Source organism: Euphorbia lathyris, chromosome 2 (genome assembly GCF_963576675.1).
Source record: "Euphorbia lathyris chromosome 2, ddEupLath1.1, whole genome shotgun sequence".
NCBI lineage: Eukaryota > Viridiplantae > Streptophyta > Magnoliopsida > Malpighiales > Euphorbiaceae > Euphorbia > Euphorbia lathyris.
This window is the reverse complement of record NC_088911.1, coordinates 34,384,741-34,393,481: the sequence shown is the minus strand read 5'-3', so window position 1 is coordinate 34,393,481 and position 8,741 is coordinate 34,384,741. Positions and strand designations below refer to the sequence as shown.

Here is an 8,741-nt window from a genome sequence, read left to right as displayed (position 1 = left end):
ATAACTTTTTAATAACTCCGATATTAAAAAACTTAAACTATAAAAGCTAATCGAAGACAGACATAATGCACGGTTGAATTTTATGCTTTTTCTTGTTTATTTTGTGCTTTCTTTATACTTGCAATTGTTGTAAACTTTTTATTTAAAATTTTAATATACTACAAATTTAGGAGAAGATAAAATATTAAAATTTTTATTTAATTAATTTATAGATTATTATGGAATATCTATCTTAATTTTCATTAATTCTATATCTATTTACAATAAAAGTACAAAATCTTCGTGATAATTTTTATATCTGTCTTATTAGATTATAAAGACTTGCTGCTTTTCCTATGATGAAATTACAGAAAGTAAGAGATGAGTTTGGCTCTTGACTGCAACCTCCTCCTATGGTTGAAAGTGATTCCTTGACTCTAATCTCAACCTTCAATCATAACAACTGTTATCACCGAATCTATTTATTAGAGAAACTGATTTTATCACGCTCATCCAATTCCAGTTTCAAAGAGTTTCAAAGAATCATCTTGTCTATATGCTTCTTCAGTCGGTGATAGACTAAACCTAAATCAAGATCAGTGCTAATTAAATTTATTTTTCAAATTTCCAGAATTTAATATGTAGAGCTAGGGGCGAATCCAGGATTTCTCCCCTATGAGGGCAAACAATACGACTAAAATAATTTTTATTCAAAAAATAATAATTATAGAAAACCAGAGATCAAAGCTCAAGTTCAAGTAAAATAGTAGTAGAAATATCAAATCAAAATTCAAGTAGGAGCAAAAAAATATCAAAGCAGAGAGGCAAATATCGGAGATGCAGTGCTGGACCAACGATCAAATTACGGAGGGATTGACTGCCGATTTTGATTTAATCTTACTTAGAATTAGGGATTTCAATTTAGGATTAAAAGGAAAGAGGAATTGAGGAAGAAGAACTAAAGAGATTAAATAGAGTAAGAGAGAACGATGAATTGTTTTAGGACCTATTTAGTTTTACATTTAAATATTTATTTTTGTTGTAAATAAAACGACATAGTTCTAATAAAATAAAACGGCGTTGTTTTGATTTAAAACAGAATTAAAAAAATAAAAATAAAATATTAAATTTAAAACTATTCTACATCCTCAATTATAGAACCAGTAAACCTTAAACCTCCATTGATGAAGGGGGAAAAGCTCTAAAACTTCAAAATTATTACCTATAATTTAAAAAAAAATACAAATGTCAGTGGGGGCAACTGCCCCCAGTGCCCTCATGCTGGATTCCCCCTGTGTAGAGGACCTGAGGAAAGATAAAAATAGTGAGTTAAGAGGGATAAATCTAAAAAAATCATCAAAATTTTCAGGGAATAAAAAACAACCGTAAATTTATTGTGGCACCAAAAAAAAAATTCAGATGATCAACATGAAACTCCTAACTCCTGTTCAAATTATAAAAACATCAAAAAAGATAGTAATACATTCACTTCCAAAAAGATAATGAAGTTTGAGCAAAATTAAATATTTAAATTTACAGAAAATATGCAAAGAGAAAACCCCATATACAGCTCTGTTCCAATTGCTGACCTAATTTATCCCATTTATCAGTTGCCTCAAACAAAACAAATCCACCAGAACTTGATTTTATTTCTGTAGAACAGAAAAATGGTTCAAGGTTTAGTTTTCATCTGTGATCTATGATGGTACAACTCTAGGTTTAGTTTTCATCTATGATATATGATGGTTGATTTATGATGGGTACAGCTGAAATTGAAATTATAAAAGAAAGAAAAAGGGAAGAGGAAAGACCTTAGAATTGAAATTAAAAGAACATATTAATTGCAAATTAACAAACATGACCTCTTAATAGTCTTGTTGAGTTAGGGTTATGATGTTATATATAAGCTATAAAGGAGGATGTAGCATATATTTTGGGTATTGCTATTTACCGCCCTTAAATTCCTTACTACCGCCATCTTTTGACAATTTTACCCTTTGCATAATTTTTGATTCAAAATTTGAGAAAAAAAATTTGAGAGAAAAATTTAAAATTTGGCCTAAACGGATACGGCATCCGTTCGGCCCATGGTGGGGGCGGACGCGGCACTCCGACCGACCCATGGCAAGAACGGATGGCGCATCCGCCCCCACCATGGGCCGGGCGGATGCGCCATCCGTTCTCACCATTGGTGGGGCGGAGTGCCACGTCCGCCCCCACCATGGGCCGAACGGATGCCGCATCCGTTTAGGCCAAATTTTGAATGTGCAAAATCGTAAAAGTTTTAGTGACGAAAAATACTAAATCGTTCAATTTTTTATGACGAAAAATGCAAAATTCCCCAATTTTTTGTGACAAAAAATACAAAATCGTCATGAAAAATATGTATTATTTTCATGAGTTCTTTGATAAAAAAACATAAATTTTAATGTTTCCGACTCGTAATCGTCCATTTTCGTGGTTCAGGTTGTTACACATCAATTATTTTTATAATTTCAATTATTGTTTTTCGGGTTTATGATTTTGGAGAGAGAATTTTTAGTTTTTGATCAAAATTATGAGAAGGGCAAAAAAGTCCAAATGAAGGCGGTGATAGTAATTTGAGTGCGGTATTTAGCTGCTCACTATATTTTTTACAATCCTTTTTTTATGACTAATTCAGACTTCCAATTTTATAGTATTATTTGATCAATCCATATATCAAATTCAACACAAAATTAGCTAACCAAATCAAACAAAATCTCACAAAATGAGCTCACAAAAAAAGCATACAAAAAGCAACAGAACAAAACTTAAAGAATATAACCATTTCACAAAAATAGGAAAAAAGAAAGCTATATTAGATTGTAAAAAGCAGCAGGAACCATTGCAATACATGGGCCTAGCTGAGTTCATTTTGTTAAAAATTCCTAAAGGACTCATTCCAATTTCCAATGCATCTATGCACCGATTAAAGATAAACCTATAAAAAACACAGGCCATGTTTGGGAATCAGCTGATTTGACTAGCTGTTTGTGTAGACCTGTTTGGTAAAATTTAGCCGATTGATAATAGCGGTTTGTGCAAAAAGACGAATAAGGGCATTTCTTTTTTTAATTTTAGGACCTGGAAACTAAAAGTAGGGTTAAAGAAGTCCATTAATTTTAATATTGCAAAACGCTAGGAACTTTTTCTAAATTAGCGTTTTCATGCCAAAACTCTCTTCCAAACCTCTCTCTACCAAACACTCCAATCAGCGGTTTCAGTTGTCAAACCGTTAAAGTTTGTCAAAATCGCTCTTTTTATCCCAAAACGCTCTTTACCAAACAGGGCCAAAGTTGCTTCCCGGTATCTAATATTAACAACCAGTTCAATTCCATGCAGTCTATTTTTCTCCCTGTAATAGTTGTTTCTACATTTCTGAGTTCCATTTAACCTAGATTCTACCTTACAAAGATCATATAGGATAATTTCATCATATTTATGTTTTATGGGGGTACAAATTCTACCCTTAACTTGACATATTTGGACAAATAGAACGAACCAAATCATCCTTTTTGGACAAATATCACACTGGACTGGACAAACTTGAACAAACAGAACCAACCAAATCATCTATTTTGCACAAATATCACTCTGAATTGGACAAACTTGGACAAACAGCCTCCTGGCTAACATGTGTTATTTAGATAATAAGCTATGCAATCTCAACGAAAATACAAATTTCAAATGCATTCTAAAAACAAAAGAATGGACTCTTTTACCTTAAATAACATAAATAAATATAAACTGAACAATGTTTTAACGGAATATACTTGAGAAATCCGTGGATTGAGTAAGAAATTGTCCAATTTCTTAACTATGTTATTATGTGTGAGGAGATTTATCCTTTTACTCTCAGAAAGAAACTGATGCTGATATTTCTTGATAATTTTATAGTGAAATTTATATTTCCATCACTTTTTTTCTATGTAATATAATAGATTGTTCTGCTTTAGCCTAATTATATTTATCCTATTAATCAAGCCATACTTCATGTACATTTAGGAGCTCACCTTTTTGATAAGGATGCAAATATTGGTCAAGCCAAAAGAAGTCCAACCATAAAATCACATGATAGAATGATAGAACACCATCCTGGAAATTGTTCAGGTTAAAATTTCCCTGAAAGCAAAGCCCACAGCAACCAATTAAACCAATAAACTTAAAGGTATAAAATGCTTGATTAGCCAGTTGGAAAGTCAGTATTAAATTATCACTATATTCAAACATATACTATCAATGACATGAGAGAACAACATGATAAAAGGAGAAAAACAAAGAGAACTGAGAGAAACAAAAGACCTCAAGGAAATGAATTTTACTAAATTCCACTTCCAGAAATGCAAATTCCTTATGATCACAATCCTTAATACATATTAAGGCCATTACTTGTTATAGCATGGAAATCTGGATGGAGAAGACAAAAAAAACAGGTAAATGAAAAGAAGCTTAAAATGTCACCTCGAACTGGACATACGTGATAGAGAGACTCAGAAGAAAAATAAACCAAAAAGACCTCTAGGATTGAGGACGAACACAAGATCGTGATCGGAAGGAGAGGTGGCGCCGCTATGGAAGATAACATTCACAATCGCAATGTGAGGAAGCAAATAATTTATTTGAACAAATAAGGGATCGGAGAAGTATGAATGAATTGGTTCTCTTTTAAACAAAAACGTAGGAAGTGGTTCGGTAAGTTAAAAACACTAAAATCAATTAAGAAAAATAATTTAAAAATGCTAAAAACTTAAAAATTGACACGTTAGCAAAACTCTTTATATTGTGACACATCATTTAATCCGGCTTTAAAATTCTGCCAAGTGTTTTTTTTGTTCCACACTTTATATATATAATAGATATATATCTAACTCAATTTCGGCGCATTTAAAATTCTAGGTCAACATTTTATATTCTTTCAATCTTTATAGATTTTTTTTAAAGAAGAAAAAAAAAATATAGGGCTAATGCTCCCCGAACCCCCTTAACTTATCCAAATTAGTCACTTTATATCCCCTCAACTCATCGAATGTTCTATTTACCCCCTTAACTCCATAAAAATGGTATTTCTCACCTCCTCAACTTGTCCATTTACCCCCAACTCATATAATGTCCTATTGACCCCCATTAACTCCATAAAAGTGGTATTTTTCACCTCTTACAATCCGTTATTGAAGCCTAAATTGATAACATTTTTTAAACATTAAACCTATATTTATGCTATTTTGTACGTGGAATCTAAATTGATACTTCCCCAAAAATCATAGGCCTATTTTGGTACATTATCCCTATATGTAATGTATTTAACTTGTTCATATTAATGTTCTTGTTATTTATATTTTTTATTCGTTTTTTCTCTTTTTAACTTTTTTGACTAGTTAAATTTTGATTATCTAATTATACAATATTATTGTAATAAACACATGAAGGATCAATATAATTATCAAATTAAAACAAAATAAAAAGTTGATATTAAAAATATATATTTTCATTCCATCAAAATATATATATATTTTTTCAAACTCATTTGACTAAGTCCTATTAATTTTATACTATAAAGGGGTAAGAAATACCATTTTTATGGAGTTAAGAGGGTAAATAGGTTTCTAAGGGGTGAGAAATACCATTTTTATGGAGTTAAGGAGGTAAATAAGACATTTGATGAGTTGAGAAGGTGTAAAATGACCGATTTGGACAAATTAAGGGGGTGAGAAATACCATTTTTATGAAATTAAGGAGGTAAATAAGACATTCGATGAGTTGGAGGGGTAAAATGTGTTGGGTATACATCCCAAGTCCCACATCGGAAAAATACAAGGGAGTTGCATAGTTTATAAAGAAGTTCACCAACTACATTAGTATGAGGCCTTTTGGGAATGAGCCCAAAAACAAATTCGTGCGGGCTTGGCCCAAAGCGGACAATATCATACTAATGGTCGAGCTGTTGGTGAACTCGTGGGCCCAACAAATGGTATCAGAGCCGATGGTTCGGTTGGAAGAATGTGCATGAGATCTAAGGAGATGTGGGAGGCTCTCAGTGTGACCTCGCGATGGGAAATCTGTGCTTGGTGCCTTGTGTCGAAAGTCTTCCTGATATTGTGGTGGTCAGGCGGCGTGTTTCGCGGGTTAGCGACGGTACAAGATGATTAGACAGATTATCGCTGAAGGGGAGGCTTGTGGTCCTTAGTCTGAGGGGAGGATTGTTGGGTATACATCCCAAGTCCCACATCGGAAAGATACAAGGGAGTTGCATAGTTTATAAAGAAGTTCACCAACTACATTAGTATGAGGCCTTTTGGGAATGAGCCCAAAAACAAATTCGTGCGGGCTTGGCCCAAAGCGGACAATATCATACTAATGGTGGAGCTATTGGTGAACTCGTGGGCCCAACAAAATGACCAATTTGAATAAGTTAATGGGGACTGGAGAAGCATTAAGCCAAAAATATAATATTTTTAGTATGAGTATAAAATAGAACTACTAAGGCCAATTTTGTTTTTAAGGTTATTAAAGAAGTTGATTTTTCTTCAAATTGATCTTCTTTAGAATCAAATTTGATAATTTTATCTTCAAAACTGTATTATCTCTACTATCCTGATTTCTGAGAGGTTTAGTTTCACAAAATAAATGATAACAGTGGTTGTATTTCGTTTTTATATTTGACTTTTTTTGTTATTTGACCTTAGTTGATTCTTTGGGTTTTATGGGGCTTGGTCCTAGGGTACCGATCTAGTCGGAATGTCAGGGACATGCTTTTGTATCGTCACAATTTTTATAAAAAAAAATGTATTTGTAATAACTTGTTAAATACGCAGGACTTAATTTAATATAGACATTTTATTATTAATAACATATCACATAAGAACTCACACTTTTAATAATTATACAATCCCACAACCTCCACATTACCACAACTCACTCTTTATACTCTCTTTTGAAATTTATGTTTTTTTTATGCTCTCAACACAACCTAGTGAGTGGAGTAGATTTCTTTGCAAACACAACAAACAGCTCGTACGATTCTCAATTTCTTATTAAACATACATTCAACTGATTTACTATGATTGCAAAATGAATAAGGGAAATTGGTTTCCAATTTCTCCATTCCCATTGCCTTCTTTTTTGTCCCAAGAACACGCTTCGTTTTTCTTCTTGCCATTTACGTTATCGAGGAATTAAGCAAATTTCACTTGTTTTGCGAGGGGAAGGAAGGAACAGTTGATTTTAGTTTATATAGAAAAAGGATTTACCCAATCCTTTCCCATTTAGGAAAGTAATATCACTAACAAGCACAAATTCTACAAGCACTAGTACTATATTTATTGTTATGACGCAATTGCGTGGAACAGTAGGAAGTAGGCCTATATTTCAAAGGAGGTCCATCCATTTTAATATAACCTAAAAAGAGAGCCCAATCTCTGATTGCTTAGAGTTGATAATCAATTTCAAATGAGCCCATAAAGCCCATTACACCAGAGGAAATTAATTAGGGATAAGGTGTAAAAATACACTTAACATTGATAATCAGGAGTAATTTTATGCCTAACATTAGTAGCTAAGATAAATTTGCCCATAACGTTGTCAAGTTAGATCAATTTCAGAAATCATTATAAAATACCGATATTTTGTTAATTCTTCTGCAATTGTTGCATACCAATTGGTTCTAAAAAAACAAATTCACATTTTTTGTGATTTAATAAAAGAATTTGAGATTAATATTTTTAAATTCGATAAAATATTTGTATTTTTTTTGTTAAAGTCGTACAAAATACAGTATAATTTTTAAAATTTTTTTAGTTAAAAAAAATTCACGTCTATTTATATTGTTGTGATATATTACTAATGAATGATTAAAAGACGCAAATGTGAAATGTAGATGACATGACACATAACTGAAAACAATTTAATGAATTATTTTTCAAATTGATCCGACTTATCAATGTTATGGGTAAATTTGCTCATTGTTGTAAATGTTATATGTAAAATTGCACCATTTTAGACATTATGTTAAAATTGCTCTTTACTATCAATGTTACAGTTGCGTTCACATGGACCCTGATAACCACGTAAATTTGGTCATTCACCTTTAGATCTAGGCGGATTAAATATAAGACTTAGGATGTTTTGAATCTCTATCTTAGGATTTTAATCCGCCTAGATCTAACGGTGAATGACCAATAATCCGCCTAGATCTAACGGTGTATGACCAAATTTACGTGGTTATCAGGATCCATATAAACACAACTGATCAATATTATAGGTATTTTTACACCTTCTCCCAATTAATTAAGTACATTGCAGATGTAAAAGTTCAACCACATAACAATTCATTTTTTTTTTGTTTTAGAAAAAGGTGATCTTAAAAATTGTAATCCATTTGTTTTACAATAAAATCTCTTTTTAAAGATTTTTTTTTCCATAATACATGAAATTCTGATTTAATTCATGCATATTAATTTTTATCAAATATACTCATATTGTTGTTTGTTATTTTGGGAAATAGATAAAAATTAATTGATGAATGCAATTAATATAAGGGTAACAAAGTATTTTAGTTAAAATTAATTGCATTTTTTAATTTTTGTAGCTTAATCTTAAAAGACATATATTATGCTGAATCCTTGGATCGCCACACCTTCCCAAAACCTTGGGCTGCATCCTTGAATAAAGGGTCAAATCCGTCATGCAAGTTGGCATGAAGGTTCAATTTAGTCCAAATCAATATTTGAGTATCAAATCGGTCT

At 31.8% G+C, this 8,741-nt stretch overlaps 1 long non-coding RNA gene across 1 annotated transcript; it reads right to left on the bottom strand.

Annotated features, from left to right (window-relative positions):
- Positions 1–374: 374 nt before the first annotated feature.
- On the bottom strand, positions 375–4,649 carry LOC136216698 (uncharacterized). Its single transcript, XR_010683361.1, has 3 exons — positions 4,014–4,649; positions 1,202–1,284; positions 375–427 (listed from the first exon to the last, which is right to left on the bottom strand). It is a non-coding gene; the product is annotated as an uncharacterized lncRNA (long non-coding RNA).
- Positions 4,650–8,741: the final 4,092 nt, after the last annotated feature.